Source organism: Lontra canadensis, unplaced genomic scaffold, assembly GCF_010015895.1.
Source record: "Lontra canadensis isolate GAN:19392208 unplaced genomic scaffold, GSC_riverotter_1.0 scaffold194, whole genome shotgun sequence".
In the NCBI taxonomy this organism is placed as follows: Eukaryota; Metazoa; Chordata; class Mammalia; order Carnivora; family Mustelidae; genus Lontra; species Lontra canadensis.
Window position 1 is genome coordinate 962,751 of NW_022631188.1, and position 17,859 is coordinate 980,609.

The following is a 17,859-nucleotide window of genomic DNA, read 5'->3' on the forward strand; positions in this document are numbered from 1 at the left end:
AAAATTACAGAAAGCAAATATAAAATAAAAATTTTCACTTTTATATTTTATCCAGATATTTACCATATTATGGAAAAATAGCCTCTCAACTGTCAAATACTCATTCCCATCCCAGGGTAACATCTAAGTAAATAGTGACTTGAAAAATTCCTAACAGAGCAAACAGAAGGAAATTTCCATGGAACAAATAATCTATTTTTTTTTTTTGATGAATAGCTTTAGTTTTCTTGTCAATATTTTCAGTCTATTTCCATTGTTCTGATTATTAAAAAAAACAGAATAATTGTAATCCCAATAATTTCACATGGACAAAAAAATCATGATAAACAATATCAGATTTATTACTGACTTCAAACTGTTTTCTGTAGACCCCCTTATCTGTAGGGGGTACATTCCAAGGCCCCCAGTGGATTCCTAAAACCACAGATAGTACCAAGCTGTATATATACTACATTTTTCCTACATAAAGGAAATGATAAAGTTTTAATTTTTAAATTAGGCACAATAGAGGTTAACAATGTCTAGTAATAGAACAATTATAACAAGGTACTGTTCAAAGAGTTATGTGAGTGTGGGTTCTCTCTCTAATACCTTATGGTCCTCACCCTTCTTCTCCTTGTGATGCTGGGAGATGATGAAATGTCCACCTGAGCAGATGAAATGACATGACTGATGCATGTATGAGAAGTAGCTTCGGGCTGCTATTGACCTTCTGATGAAGCCTCATTAGGATCACCTGATTCTGTAAGTCATGGTTGATCACAGTATTACTGAAACTACAAAAAGTGAAGCCTCAGATGATGGGGCTACTGTACATAGGGTGAAAAGTCTAGAGCTTCAGTTAAATATTCTGGTAGAAAGAACCTTATCTTCTGATTGCTTGCTTGCACTAAGAGCTTACTTCTAAGCTGAAAACTAAGGTACCAATAGAAATACAAAAGAGATACACAGACACACATCAACTCATGATATGAACAAAGTTGGAATATTGAGTTCCTATGAACAGATCTGTGACATGGAGTGGGGAGAAAGCTAGAATGTTTCTCAGAGGACATGTAAATGGAACTGAATTTGAAAAGGGATTTTTAGGAAAAGGAAGCTACAGAGTCTTTGAAAGAGCAAAGGAGGAACAGCATGAGGCTGGAGGGAAACAGAAAGTACCCTGACCATAGGGCTTAAAGCTGGATCTGTGTCTGTCACAGGCCTGAGGAAGGTGTCCACATTATTCCCTCCTGTCCAGGACAATAACCGAGGCAGGATTTGAATTCCAGCCATAATTTATCATTTCTACATATAATTTTATTCTCCAACTTCAAGAAGCACTCTGCATATTTATTGAAAAATTATTGAAATATATACTGTGCGTAGTGAATCTTTATGTTTCCTTTTTGTTAAAAAAATTAAGTACATTTTACGAGCAGTTCTTTTTTTGAGCTTTTATATTTTGAGTTCATTCTTCATTTAACTTTTAAAACACTACTGTTGTTGAATATTTAAACAAAAACAATAGCAAGTAGTGAGCTATGATTATAGTCCTTCACTCATTCACTAATGGCACATAAAATGCCAGCAGTGTTATTCACTGGCCCCATCAGAGGTCTGACACTGAACACCACCCCTGGGACATCCTCATATGTCCCCATTGTAATGGTGCTGTCTTTCCAGATTTGGATCAAAGTCTACCAGTTCTACCTGGTCCGTTTCATCAGTCTCTTCTACTTACTTCCTCTCAGGTAGGAGTTTTTCCAGCAAAGAGAGTTTATCAGGAGAGAGAAAGCCATTCTCAGGAAAGTTTACCTTAAATTCGATGATGAGGTGACCCTTCTCATATGGTCTATGATAAATTGGCATGCCTTCATTTAGCACACACTTGATATCTCCATGCTTGACAATTTCATCTGGATAAGAGGTGATGGCAATGGTTCAGTTGTCAAGAGTAGACACTGGCTTTTGAAAACCGCACAGTGCTTCAACCAGCTGTATGTCCATACACATGAAAAGGTCTTCTCCTTGCTGAGTAAAAACAACGTTGTCCTTCTGATCTAAAACAATGATAGTATCTCCTGGTTCCAGTCCTGGTTCTTGGTCTCCTTCACCATGGAATGTTATCTTTGTTAGGGTACGGAGTCGACCACCCCTCAATTAGACAGAGAACACTCTCGATAATGCAAGTCACACAGCGAGGTTTATTTCCAGCTTGCTGGGGTCCAAGTATCCACCTGGCGCAGCGAGTTTCAACAAGGACCCCGAGCACTCAAAGCCAAGGGTTTATATAGCATTTTCAAGGCACTTTTCCATAGCTACATACATATCTTGCGCCCCACTTTGACAGTTTAACTTTGTTTAACCTTTTGCCACCCCGGCGTCACCCTGGCGCCATCCTGGCGGTTAAGTGAGATTTAGGTTTAGAAGAAATTTAACTTTATTTACATTTCCTTCTGCCTCAGACTCCCTCAGTTTTCTGGTGGGGAGGGTGACCTTAGGCCTTGAGGAACTGAGCCACTTGTCTCTGGAAATTGGGCCATTGAAGAGATAGCCTTTTTGTTGTAAATCACCGGGACATTTGCAAACCAAGGGAGACTCCTGTCTTGCCAGAGTGTGATCTCTGCAAGTTAACTATTTGTTTTCTTTAACATTTGGTCCCTGTGGCACCAGCGCCTAACCGCCCTGGTGGTATATGATTAAGTTGTTTCTTAGGTTTTAGCTACTTTCTCTTATCTCAAGTTATGAGCATGTGTGGGCTGGTTAGGGACATTCAGTGAAATGGATTCCTGTCCTTCAGGATGGCCATTCTTATGCTAACCCACTCTTACCGTGTAAGGTGCCGGCTTTTGCTTTGCCAAGATGGCTGTACTTATGTCAGGGCTAGCCTCGAGGTGGGTACAGCCTTGTTTTTCTTGGCCTCAACCCCTGGAGCTGGTTTCTGGGACTTGTTTTTAAGTCCCCTGGGGGAAGGGGAGCAGGAACAGTAAAATAGGTCCTTACATCTTCTGGCCACCTTTCATGCCTTTGTCAATATGAACTTCTAGAATCTTCTTCTCTCTAACTATCTTCCTTCCATTGCAGCTTTTACATCTATCTTTAGGTCTGATCCGATCCCCATGGCCCTGGCACTCCATGCACACAGATTGAACGTGCTGAACCATTCCAGGTCCTATCTGATGAATTCTTACTTGCATTCCAGTACCTCGGCAATTGGGACAACATTCGGCTGCTCCTTTCTTACCACCTCAACTTTCACATTTATCGCATATCACGTTCTTTTGCAGAGCGAGTTTTCTTGTTGCACCGTTATATAAATGGTACTTCAGGGTGGTACTTCAAGGCCAGTTTCCTGTAGGCCTTTTTCAATTCTTCTTGGGTGGCATTGGGTTTGACCCCCAAACATCATTGTAAGTGGTTTTTTTCACCATTTTCTACAGCCAGTGAGAGGGCTGATACTGTGGGGGAGCGGGAAGGAGCGTGTTGCTGAGCGAGTTGCTGGGCACAGCTCGGGCAGCCGCCGCTCCTCTGTTCCACCGAGTGTTCTGGAAAGTTCCCTTTATGAACAGTTCTATCTCTTAGGTGATTCTTTTTTTCTTGTGGGCTTTCAGTCCTTCTTAGGAGAGACTTGATGTTCCTTTTGTTCTGTAGTTAGGATGACAAGGCTCTGCCTCATTCAGCTTTGCTGTGTCCTTTCCTCCTCCCGCAGGTGATTATCCCTCACACTTACTAATAAGCTACAGCAAAAATAAAAAAGAGGAAAACAGAGGAAGACAAACCATAGGAGATTCTTAATTCTAGGAAGCTAACTGAGGGCTGCTGCAGGGGAGGGTGGGGTAACTGGGTGATGGGCATTAAGCAGGGCGCTTGATGTAATGAGCACTGGGTGTTATATGCAACTGATGCATCACTAAACTCTACCTCTGAAACTAACAATACACTATATGTTAATTAATTGAATTTAAATAAAAATAAAAAATAACCATATACAAAAAAAGAAAGAGAAAGAAACCAAGGAAGAAAGAAAAAAGAAAGGAAGGAAGGCAGGGAGAAACCACAGCAGAGCCACCTGTGGTTACCTATCAGTGGCTTACCTTCCACAAATGTAATTCTCAAAAAAGATATTAGAAATAGCTCCTTGATTGAGTTTGAGCAGGAAAGTTTTGGACAGTTTGGCCCAAGGCTACAGGACTTATTCAGGCCTTATAACTCTTAATCAGTTAATAGTGGTTACATGGACCTAGACCATGTTCTATAACTCAGAATCCATCCAGGATGATCACACAAGTGGAGTGCTTAAAAAGAAATTCTCTTGTAATTCAACAGAAGTTTAATACAAAGAATTATTAAGCCATAGAAGGAGAGTAGAATGATGTAAATAGAGCTATAAAGGATATCTGGGACCAAGGGACAGTACCCGAGAAAAGCCAAACTTGGATGGGGGGCTCCCTCTCATGGCTGAGGGTCAGACCTCACCGGAAGTAGGAGTGACTGCAGCCTGCTGGGTGAAGAAGTCTGCTGTGGCTGAACCAAACGACAGCAGTAGACAGGAAATCATGAAGATTATTTCACTTAGAGGTCACTTCCACTTGAGGAATGATGGAAAAATCCCGAGATTCTCTTTTGCTTTCCCGAGAATGGGAGATAAAACATCATGAGAAACATGATCCCAACTGGATCCCCATTACTCCTCCCAATGCAGACATAATTTTCTTCTTCTTTGCACAGATACCTGAATAACTTGGCACGTTGACTGAAAGTGCAGCTGTGAGGTTGCATGGCTTACCCTTAGCTTTCTACAGAAGTTAGAAAGGGGTAGGAGATATGGGACAAAAGGACACCAGGTATAACTACTAGAGAAAAGGTAGATACATTATAGTTTAATTTTCTTCCTACTGGCAAAGGGAGAAATACAGGTTTTTATGACTAGTTGCTTTTGTCGGCTATGGCGTGAAACATCTCCTCTCTTTTTTTGAAGTAAGGCACAATGAAGGAAAAATGGTGGACACAAATCTTTCTACATCTGCAAATCACTGGCCAGCTTACTTTTTCTTATGTTAGTCCTTTTATGCCCTTACCTGTGCTTAAATAGCACTTGTCCTTCCTGTGACTGTTGACATTCCCCACATCTGTCTTCATGATCTATGCCCTCCTTCCTTGTGGACCTGTCTAACCTCCAGTTTTCATCTCCTTGAACTTGCCAACATAAATGGCTGACCACACCACAAATTCTAATCCGCTATATCATATTAGGAAAACAGAGTCTGAAAATTACTGTGATTATCATCGCTATAAAAGCGAGAGTCCTGAGTTTACCATAAAGATTCAGGTTTAGCTGAATGGAGGAAAAATTAGAGCCTTCATGGTATCGGGGGATGGACCATTTTCCAAGAGCAGCTGGAGCCTTTATGGGAACAAAAAGAATATGACTTGCTTCTCTTGACTGGGGCCATTGGGAGGGTAAATCCCAGAGAGGCAATTAATGTTCTTCGAGGAGTTGTCCTGGTTAGAACAGCTTCTGAGGAATATCTTTAACATGATACCACACTTCTGTACTTAAGGTAACAAGGAAACTACAAACCAACCATCACTAATACAAATGCTTTAAACTGTGTTCGCAGGGAAGAAATGGGTTGTCCTGAATTACCTGAAATATCTTCCCCAGCACCTCATTATGCTAAGGGCCAAATCTGAGGGATAATTTGTCAGAGGCAATCTAATTTGTGGAGGGAAAGGAAAGTGGAAACATTTTTTCTTACTTTTTATTTTTTTTTTTTGTGCCAGTACCGTGCTGTCTTGGGGATCACAGCTTTGTAGTAAAGCTTGAAATCAGGCAATGTGATGCCCCCAGCTTTGTTTTTCTTTTTCACTATTTCCTTAGCTATTAAGGGTCTTTTCTGGTTCCATACAAATCTTAGGATTGTATGTTCCAGCACTTTGAAAAATGCCAGTGGAATTTTGATCAGGATTGCATTGAAAGTATAGATTGCTCTCAGCAGAATAGGCATTTTAACAATGTTTGGTCTTCTGATCCATGAGCATGGAATGATTTTCCATCTCTTTGTGTCTTCTTCAATTTCTTTCATGAGTGTACTGTAGTTCCTCAAGTAGAGATCCTTTACCTCTTTGGTTAGGTTTATTCCAAAGTCTCTTATGGTTTTTGGTGCTATAGTAAATGGAATTGATTCTCTAATTTCCCTTTCTATATTTTCATTGTTAGTGTGTAAGAAAGCAACTTACTTACTTTTGGAGCATAGGGAATAACATGGAGGACATTAGGAGAAGGAAAGGAAAAGTGAATTGGGGGAAATCAGAGGGGGAGATGAACCCTGAGAGACTATGGGCTATGAGAAACAAACTGAGGGTTTTGGAGGAGAGGGGATGGGAGGTTAGGTGAGCCTGGTAGTGGGTATTAGAGAGGGCACATATTATATGGAGCATTGGGTGTGATGCATAAAGAATGAATCTTTGGAACACCAAAAATAATAAAATTAAATTAAAAAAAAAAGAAAGCAACTGATTTCTGTGCATTGAATTTGTATCCTGCCACATTACTGAATTCCTGTATGAGTTCAAGTAGTTTAGGGGTGGAGTCTTTTGTGTTTTCCATATAAAAAGTATCATGTCATCTGTGAGGAGAGAGAGTTTGATTCTTCTTTGCCAATTTGAATACCTTTTATTTTTTTGTCTGATTGCTGTTGCTAGGACTTCTAGTATCACATTGAACAAGAGTGGTGAGAGTTGGCATCCTTGTTGTGTTCCTGATCTCAAAGGGAAGGCTGTCAGCTTTTCCCCACTGAGAATGATATTTGCTGTGGGTTTTTCATAGATAGATTTTGTAAAGTTGAGGAATGTTCCCTTTATCCCTATTTTTATTTAAATTCAATTAATAACATATAGCGTATTATTAGTTTCAGAAGTAGAGTTCAGTGATGCATCAGTTGCATATAACATCTATTGCTTATTACATCATGTGCCCTCCTTAATGCCCATCACCCAGTTACCCCATCCAACCATCCACATCCCCTCCAGCAATCTTCAGTCTCTTTCCTAGAGTTAAGAGTCTCTTATGGTTTTTCTGTCTCTGATTTCATCATATTTTATTTTTCCCTTCCTTCTCCTATGTTCCTCTGTTTTGTCTCTTAAATCCCACATTTGAGTGAAATCATATAATTGTCTTTCTCTGATTGACTTATTTCACTTAGCGTAATACCCTCTAGTTCCATCCACGTCATTGCAAAAAGCAAGAGTTCATTTTTAAAATTATTATTATGTTCAGTTAGCCACTGTATAGTACATGATTAGTTTTAAAAAAATATTTATTTATTTTTAAAATTTCTTTACAATGTTCCAGAATTCATTGTTTATGCACCACACCCAGTGCTCCATGCAATATGTGCCCTCCATAAAACCCACCACCAGGACTTCACTCTTAATGGCTGCATAGTATTCCGTGTGTGTGTGTGTGTGTGTGTGTGTGTGTGTGTATCACATCCTCTTTATCCATTCATGTCTTGATGGACATCTAGGTTCTTTCCATAGTTTGGCTATTGTGGACATTCTTGCTCTAAGCTGTGGGGTGCATGTACCCCTTCTTTTCACTACATCTGTATCTTTTGGATAAATACCTAGTAGTACAATTGCTGAGTTGTAGGGGAACTCTATTCTCTTTTTTTAAATTAACATATCATGTATTATTAGCCTCACCAGTACAGGTCTGTGAATCACCGGTTTTAAACACTTCATAGCACTCACCATAGCACATATCTTCCCCGATGTCCATAACCCAACCACCCTCTCTCTACACTCCTCCCCCCGGCAACCCTCAGTTTGTTTTGTGAGATTAAGAGTCTCTTATGGTTTGTCTCCCTCCCGATCCCAGCCTGTTTCATTTTTTCCTTCCCTACTCCCTATGTCCCCCACTTTGCCTCTCAACTTCCTCATATCAGGGAGATCCATGATAATTGTCCTTCTCTGATTGACTTTTTTCACTCAGCATGATACCCTCTAGTTCCATCCACATCATCATAAATGGCAAGATTTCATTTCTTTTGATGGCTGCATAGTATTCCATTGTATATATACACCACATCTTCTTTATCCAGTCATCTGTTGATGGACATCCAGGTTCTTTCCAAAGTTTGGCTATTGTGGACATTGCTGCTATAAAAATTCAGGTGCACGTGCCCCTTTGGATCACTACATTGGTATCTTTAGGGTAAATACCCAGTATTGCAATTGCTGGGTCATAGGGTAGCTCTATTTTCAACTTTTTGAGGTACGTCCATGCTGTTTTCCAGAGTGGTTGCACCAGCTTGCATTCCCACCAACAGTATAGGAAAGTTCCCCTTTCTCTGCATCCTTGCCAGCATCTGTCATTTCCTGACTTGTTGATTTTCTCCATTCTGACTGGCGTGAAGTGGCATCTCATTGTGGTTTTGCTTTGTATTTCCCTGATGCCGAGTGATATGAAGCAGTTTTTCATGTGTCTGTTGGCCATCTGGATGTCTTCTTTGCAGAAATGTCTGTTCATGTCCTCTGCCCATTTCTTGATTGGATTATTTGTTCTTTGGGTGTTGAGTTTGATAAGCTATTTATAGATTTTGGAAACTAGCCCTTTATCTGATATGTCATTTGCAAATATCTACTTCCATTCTTTCAGTTGTCTTTTGGTTTTGTTAACTGTTTCCTTTGCTGTGCAAAAGCTTTTGATCTTGACGAAGTCCCAATAGTTCATTTTTGCCCTTGCTTCCCTTGCTTTTGGTGATGTTTCTAGGAAGAAGTTGCTGTGGCTGAGGTCAAAGAGGTTTCTGCCTGTGTTCTTCTCAAGGATTTTGATGGATTCCTTTCTCACATTGAGGTCCTTCATCCATTTTGAGTCTATTTTTGTGTGTGATGTAAGGAAATGGTCCATTTTAATTTTTCTGCATGTGGCTGTCCAATTTTCCCAACACCACTTGTTGAAGAGACTGTCTTTTTTCCATTGGACATTTTTTCCTGCTTTGTTGAAGATTAGTTGACCATAGAGTTGAAGGTCTATTTCTGGGCTTTCTATTCTGTTCCATTGATCTATGTGTCTGTTTTTGTGCCAGTACCATACTGTGTTGATGATGACAGCTTTGTAATAGAGCTTGAAGTCTGGAATTGTGATGTCACCAACTTTGGCTTTCTTTGGTGGCTACTTGAGGTCTTTTCAGGTTCCATATAAATTTTAGGATTATTTGTTCCTTTTCTTTGAAAAAAATTGATGGGATTTCAATAGGGATTGCATTAAATGTGTAGATTGCTTTAGGTAACATAGACATTTTTACAATATTTGTTTTTCCAATCCATAAGCATGGAACATTTTTCCATTTTATTGTGTCTTCCTCAGTTTCTTTCATGAGTACTTTATAGTTTTCTGAGTATAGATTCTTTGCCTCTTTGGTTAGGTTTATTCCTAGGTATCTTATGGTTTTGGGTGCAATTGTAAATGGGACTGACTCCTTAATTTCTCTTTCTTTTGTCTTGGTGTAAAGAAATGAAACTGATTGCTGTGCATTGATTTTATATCCTGACACTTTACTGAATTCCTGTACAAGTTATAGCAGATTTGGAGTGGAGTCTTTTGGGTTTTCCACATATAGTATCATATCATCTGCAAAGAGTGATAATTTGACTTCTTCTTTGCTGATTTGGATGCCTTTAATTTCTTTTTGTTGTCTGATTGCTGAGGCTAGGACTTCTAGTACTATGTTGAATAGCAGTGGTGATAATGGACATCCCTGCCATGTTCCTGACCTTAGCAGAAAAACTCTCAGTTTTTCTCCATTGAGAATGATATTTGCAGTGGGTTTTTCATAGGTGGCTTTGATAATATTGAGGTATGTGCCCTTTATCCCTACACTTTGAAGAGTTTTGATCAGGAAGAGATGCTGTACTTTGTCAAATGCTTTTTCAGCATCTATGGAGAGTATCATATGGTTCTTGTTCTTTCTTTTATTAATGTATTGTATCACATTGATTAATTTGCGGATGTTGAACCAACCTTGCAGCCCTTGAATAAATCCCATTTGGTCGTGGTGAATACTCCTTTTAATGTTCTTTTGGATCATATTGAGTAGTATTTTGGTGAGAATTTTTGCATCTGTGTTCATCAAGGATATTGGTCTGTAATTCTCTCTTTTGATAGGGTCTTTGGTTTTGGGATCAAGGTAATGCTGGCTTCATAAAATGAGTTTTGAAGTTTTCCTTCCATTTCTATTTTTTGGAACAGTTTCAGGAGAATAGGAATTAGTTCTTCTTTAAATGTTTGGTAGAATTCCCCTGGGAAGCCATCCGGCCCTGGGCTTTTGTTTGTTTGGAGATTTTTGATGACTGTTTCAATCTCCTTACTGGTTATTGGTCTGTTCAGGTTTTCTATTTCTTCCTGGTTCAGTTGTGGTAGTTTATATGTTTCTAGAAATGTATCCATTTCTTCCAGATTGTCAAATTTGTTGGCGTAGAGTTGCTCATAGTATGTTCTTTTTTAAAAAAAATTTTTAATTTTTTATTTCTTTTCAGCATAACAGTATTCATTGTTTTTGCACCACACCCAGTGCTCCATGCAATCTGTGCCCTCTCCAATACCCACCACCTTGTTCCCCCATCCTCCCACCCCTGCCCCTTCAAAACCCTCAGATTGTTTTTCAGAGTCCATAGTCTCTCATGGTTCACCTACCCTTCCAATTTCCCTCAACTCCCTTCTCCTCTCAATCTCCCCTTGTCCTCCATGCTATTTGTTATGCTCCACAAATAAGTGAAACCATATGATAATTGTATTTCTTTGGTGTTGGTTGTGATCTCTCCTCTTTCATTCATGATTTTATTTATTTGGGTTCTTTCTCTTTTCTTTTTGATAAGTCTGGCCAGGGGTTTAATCAATCTTATTAATTCTTTCGAAGAACCAGCTCCTAGTTTCGTTGATTTGTTCTATTGTTTTTTTAGTTTCTATTTCATTGATTTCTGCTCTGATCTTTATGATTTCTCTTCTCCTGCTGGGTTTAGGCTTTCTTTGTTGTTCTTTCTCCAGCTCCTTTAGGTGTTGGGTTAGGTTGTGTACCTGAGACCTTTCTTGTTTCTTGAGAAAGGCTTGTATCGCTATATATTTTCCTCTCAAGACTGCCTTTGCTGTGTCCCACAGATTTTGAACAGTTGTGTTTTCATTATCATTTGTTACCATACATTTTTTCAATCCTTCTTTAATTTCCTGGTTGGCCCATTCATTCTTTAGAAGGGTGCTGTTTAGTATCCATGTATTTGGGTACTTTCCAAATTTCCTCTTGTGATTGAGTTCTAGCTTCAGAGCATTGTGGTCTGAAAATATGCAGGGAATGATCCCAATCTTTTGGTACCAGTTGAGACCTGCTTTGTGACCCAGGATGTGATCTATTCTGGAGAATGTTCAATGTGCACTAGAGAAGAAGGTGTATTCTGTTGCTTTGGGATGAAATGTTCTGAATATATCTGTGATGTCCATCTGGTCCAGTGTATCATTTAAGGTCCTTATTTCCTTGTTGGTCTTTGCTTGGATGATCTGTCCATTTCAGTGAGGGGAGTGTTAAAGTCCCCTACTCTTATTGTATTATTGTCGATGTGTTTCTTTGATTTTGTTATTAATTGGTTTATGTAGTTGGCTGCTCCCATGTTAGCGGCATAGATATTTAAAACTGTTAGATCTTCTTGTCGGACAGACTCTTTGAGTATGATATAGTGTCCTTCCTCATTTCTTATTATAGTGTTTGGCTTAAAATCTAATTGATCTGATATAAGGATTGCCACCCCAGCTTTCTTTTGATGTCCATTAGCATGGTAAATTGTTTTCCACCCCCTCACTTTAAATCTGGAGGTATCTTTGGGTCTAAAATGAGTTTCTTGTAGACAAAATATTGATGGGTTTTGGTTTTTTATCCATTCTGATACCCTATGTCTTTTGATTGGGGCATTGAGCACATATACATTCAGGGTAACTATTGAGAGATATGAATTTAGTGCCTTTGTATTGCCTGTAAGGTGACTGTTACTGTATATTGTCTGTTCCATTCTGGTCTACTACTTTTAGGCTCTCTCTTTGCTTAGAGGACCCCTTTCAATATTTCCTGTAGAGCTGGTTTGGTGTCTGCAAATTCTTTTAGGGTTTTTTTTTTTTTTTTTTTTTTTGGTCTTGGAAGCTTTTTATCTCCCTTCTCTCCTTCTATTTTCAATGATAGCCTAGCTGGATATAGTATTCTTGTTTTAATGTTCTTCTTATTTAGTGCTCTGAATATATCATGTCAGTTCTTTCTGGCCTTCCAGGTCTCTGTGGATAAGTCTGCTGCCAATCTAATATTTTTACCGTTGTATGTTACAGACTTCTTGTCCTGGACTGATTTCAGGCTTTTCTCTTTGTCACTAAGACTTGTAAATTTTACTATTAGATGATGGGGTATGGACCTATTCTTATTGATTTTGAGGGAGGTTCTCTGCACCTCCTGGATTTTGATGCTTTTTCCCTTTGCCATATTAGGGGAATTCTCTACAATAATTCACTCCAATATACCTTCTGCCGCCCTCTCTTTCTTTCTTCTTCTTCTGGAATCCCAATTATTCTAATATTGTTTTGTGTTATGGTATCAGTTATCTCTTGAATTCTCCCCTTGTGGTCTAGTAGTTGTCTCTTTTTTGTGCAGTTCCTTTATTCTCTCTCATTTGGTCTTCTCTATCACTAATTCTCTCTTCTGCCTCATTTATCCTAGCAGTAAGAGCCTCCATTTTTTATTGCACCTCATTAATAGCTTTTATGATTTTTAGCTTGGTTAGATTTTAGTTCTTTTATTTCTCCAGAAATGGCTTTTATTTCTCCAGACAGGGTTTCCCTACTTCCATGCCTTTTTTGAGCCAAGCTAGCACCTTGAGAGTCGTCATTCTGAACTCTAGATCTGACATATTACCTACGTCCGTGTTGATTAGGTCTCTAGCCTTTGGTACTGCCTCTTGTTCTTTTTTATTGTTGTGAGTTTTTCTGCCTTGTCATTTTATCCAGATAAGAATATATGAACAAGAGTATAAAATACTAAAAGTGTGGGAAAGACCCCAGAAAAATGTGCATCATCATACCAGAAGAGACCCCCAATCATGGGGAGAAGAAAGGGGGTAAAAAGAAGTTCATAAAAATTTTTAAAAAAAGGAAAAAGAAGAAAAAAAATATCTATATTAGACTGGTGAATACCAACCACTTGATTTTGAGAGTAGTTTGGTCTCTTAGAAGAAACTACCTCCCAAACTTCTTAAGGAAGAAAAACGTATATATATATATACACATATATATTTATATATATATATATATATACACACAAACAAAAAAAATAATGGTAAACACGATGAAGGGATGGAATATGACTGTAAAGATAAAAAATTTTTTAAAAATTCTAAAAAAGGAGTTTATAAGATAAGTTGGTTGGGAAAAGAAAGAAAGAGAAAGTGGAGAGAATTTGATCAGGCTGGAGACTAGAAGAAACCCTGTACTAGATTTAGGGTATATTTTGATCTATTAACAGGGGTGGGGCTAAGTAATCTGCTCAGGTTCACTCTCGGGAGCTTTTGTTCCCTGAATGCTTTCTGTAGAGCTCTGGAGGATGGGGAATGAAAATGGCGGCCTCCCAGTCTCTGGCCTGGAGGAGCTGAGAGCTCGGGGCCCACTCCTCAGTTAGCCCTCCAAGAAAAGCATTCGGTCCCTCCCATCTCCCTGGTCTCCAGCTGTGCTCTGAGCTCACCTGGCCTGTGACCGAGTATTTCTCTCTCTGGCATATAGACCTGTTTGGAGTCTCCAAACCCAGCAGATCCCTGCTGCTCTTCTGGGGGCGGGTGTCTCCCCAGATCTGGCACTTGTGGGGTTACTGCTCAAAGAGTAGTGGTCTGACTGTGCCACGGATCACAGTTTAAGGAAACCTGGAGCTGAGAGCTCACTCCTCAGCTCTGTCTCCATAGCTGTCTTCCCCACTCTTAATACTTGTGAGCTCTGCTACATTCAGACACCCCCGATCCTTCTGTGACCCCATGGGACCTGAGACCACTCTGTCCCCGTGAGGGCTCCACCCCCACTTAGACTCTGGAGCGATGTCCCTCAGTGGTGCAGACTTTTAAAAGTTCAGATTTTGTGCTCCATTGCTCTGACACTTGCCAGGAGCCAGCCCCTCCCCCTTCGGTCTATCTTCCCATCGCTTGGATTCACTTCTCCTCAGGTCCTACCTTTCCAAACGTGGTCAATTTTCTGTTTCTAGAATTGCTGCTCTTCTTTTTGATCTCCTGTTGGATTTGTAGGTTTTTGGAATGGTTTGGTAAATATCTAGTTGAACTCCTGCTACCTGATGACATCTCAGCCTGCTACTCCTCTGCCATCTTGACTCCTCCCCCTCGGGAAGCTCTATTGTTAACATCTTGAGGAACCTCCATACTGTTTTCCAGAGTGACTGCACCAGGTTGCATTCCCACCAACAGTGTGGGAGGGTTCCCCTTTCTCCACATCCTTGTCAACATCTGTTGTTTCCTGCCTTGTTAAGTTTTGCCATTCTAACTGGTGTAAGGTGGTATCTCAGTGTGGTTTTGATTTTTATTTCCCTGATGGCTAGTAATGTAGAACAATGTTTCATGTGTCTGTTAGCCATTTCTTTGTCTTCTCTAGAGAATTTTCTTTTCATATCTTTTGCCCATTTCTTGACTGGATTCTTTATTTTTGGGTGTTCATTTGAGAAGTACTTTACAGATCTTGGATATCAGATCCTTATCTGTAATGTCATTTATAAATATCTTCTCCCATTCCATGAGTTGCCTCTTAGTTTTGTTGATTGTTTCCTTTGCTGTACAGAAGATTTTTTTCTTGATGAAGTCTGAAAAGTTCCTTTTTGCTTTTGTTTCCCTTGTCTTGAAAGAAGTTGCTGTGGACTAATGTCCAAGAGGTAACTGCCTATGATCTCGTCTAGGATTTTGATGGATTCCTGTCTCACATTGAGATCTTTCATGCATTGTGAGTTTAACTTTGTGTATGATATAAGGGAATGGTCCACTTTCATTCTATATGTAGCAGTCCAATTTTCCAAGCACCATTCATTGAAGAGTCTGTCTTTTTTTCCATTGGATGTTTTTTCCTGATTTGTCACAGATTAATTGACGAGAGAGTTGAGAGTCCATTTCTGAGGTCTCTGTTGTGTTCCGTTGGTCTATGTGTCTGTTTTTGTGCTAGTACCATGGTTCCAAACTCCTCTTATGAGGCCAGCATTGCCCTTCTCCGAAACCAGGCAAAGACCCCATCAAAAAGGAGAATTACAGACCAATATCTCTGATAAACATGGATGCCAAAATACTCAATAATAAGATCCTAGCCAATAGGATCCAACAGTACATTAAAAGGATTCTTTACCATGACCAAGTGGGTTTTATGCCTGGGATGCAAGGGTGGCTCAACACTCACAAATCAGTCAATATGATAGAGCATTTAAACAAAAGAAAACTCTAGAACCATATGATCCTCTCAACTGATGCAGAAAAAGCATTTGACAAAATACAGCACCCTTTTAAAAATTTTTTTATTTTATTTTTTCAGTGTTCTGAGATTCATTGTTTATGCACCACACCCAGTGCTCCATGCAATGCGTGCCCTCCTTAATACCCACCTCCAGGCTTACCCATCCCCCCACTTTCCTCCCCTCCAAGACCCTGTTTGTTTCTCAGAGTCCACAGTCTCTCATGCTTCATCTCCCCTTCCAGTTTTCCCCAATTCACTTTTCCTTTCCTTCTCCTAATGTCCTCCATGTTATTCCTTATGCTCCAAAAGTAAGTGAAACTATATGATAATTGATTTTCTCTGCTTGACTCATTTCAGTCAGCATAATTTCCTCCAGTCCCATCCATATTGATACAAAAGTTGGGTATTCATCCTTTCCGATGTACAGCACCCTTTCTTGATTAAAACTCTTCATATTGTAGGGATGGAGGGAACTTTCCTTAATTTCATAAAAACCATCTATGAAAAGTTCACAGCAAAAGAAGAATGAAACTGGATCACTTTCTTTCTTTCTTTTCTTTTTTTTTTTTAAATTTCTTTTCCGTGTAACAGTATTCATTGTTTTTGCACCACACCCAGTGCTCCATGCAATCCGTGACCTCCTTAATACCCACCACCAGGCTCACCAAACCTCCCACGCCCCACCCCTTCAAAACCCTCTGGTTGTTTTTCAGAGTCCATAGTCTCTCATGGTTCACCTACCCTTCCAATTTCCCTCAACTCCCTTCTCCTCTCCATCTCCCCATGTCCTCCATGTTATTTGTTATGCTCCACAAATAAGTAAAACCATATGATAATTGACTCTCTCTGCTTGACTTATTTCACTCAGCATAATCTCTTGAAACTGGATCACTTTCTTAAACCATACCCAAAGATAAACTCAAAATGGATCAAAGACCTTAGTTAGAGGAAGGAGTCCATCAAAATCCTAGAGGAGAAAACAGGCAGCAACCTCTTTGACCTCAACTGTAGCAGCTTCTTACTAGACATGTCACCACAGGCAAGGGAAACAAAAGCAAAAATAAACTATTGGGACTTCATCTAGATAAAAAACCTCGCATAGTAAAGGAAACAATCAACAAAACTAAATGGCAGCCTAAGGAATAGGAGAAGATATTTGCAAACGACATATCTGTTAAAGGGTTAGTATCCAAAATCTATAAAGAACTTACTAAACTCAACCCAAAAAACCCCAAATAATCTGGTCAAGAATTGGGCAGATAACATGAATAGACACTTTTCCAAAGAAGGCGTCCATATGGCTAACAGAAACATGAAAAGATGCTCAATGCCACTCATCATCAGGGAAATACAAATTAAACCCAGGATGATACCACCTCACACCTGTCAGAATGGCTAAAATTAGCAACACAAGACACAACAGGTTTAACTCTACGTTTGTGAAAACTCATTGAAATGTACATTTTAAGTGGATGGATTTTATTGTATGTAAATTATACTTTGCTATACTTGAAAAAAAAGAACTATTTATATATTGAAAGATTGGAGTGCTACATGAGGTTTCCCAATGGTAAGATTTCCAGGGAGGCAGGAGGAGTCTGTGTTTTCACATTTTGTAAAGTTTGTGTGATATGTGAAGTGATCCCATCACATGATCTAATATTAAAATTATTATTTAATTACTTAATATTTAATAAAAATTCTATTACATACATGAGCCTTACTTGTGGATAGGTTCAAGACATGGGACTGTACCTTCTATCAGTGTTCATGTCCAGTGAGAGGTTAAAAGCAAGATGAGATATTTGTGGAGCATAAGAAATAACACGGAGGACATGGGGAGATGGAGAGGAGAAGGGAGTTGAGGGAAATTGGAGGGGGAGATGAACCATGAGAGACTATGGACTCTGAAAAACAATCTGAGGGTTTTGAAGGGGCGGGGGGTGGGATGTTGGGTGAGCCTGGTGGTGGGAATTAAGGAGGGCATGTATTGCATAAACAATGAATTCTGGTACACTGAAAAGAAATTTAAAAAATAAAAATAAAAAAATAAAAAGATGAGAGAATAAAACAAAATCTGCAGAGAGGGAATCCAAGTACAGCAGACCACATAATGGTAATGCACTCGGGAACCTAGGGGAAATCCAGCACATCTATTTTCTTAGTTTTGTGATCTATTTAAAAAGATCTAGGTCAATTACATCTAGATCTTAAAAGAGGTGAAAAACCACAACTAATATCTGTAATATCTGTATCTAATATCTGTAATATCTACAGCTACAAATGTAATGAGTTTCTAAGATACCGCTTTAAAAAAAATTGTCTGCAAACAATGAATCATGAAGCACTATGTCAAAAAC

General features: G+C 39.3%; 1 pseudogene; it reads right to left on the bottom strand.

Moving 5' to 3' along the window:
* Positions 1-1,575: 1,575 nt before the first annotated feature.
* Positions 1,576-3,194, bottom strand: LOC116861294 (annotated as a pseudogene).
* Positions 3,195-17,859: the final 14,665 nt, after the last annotated feature.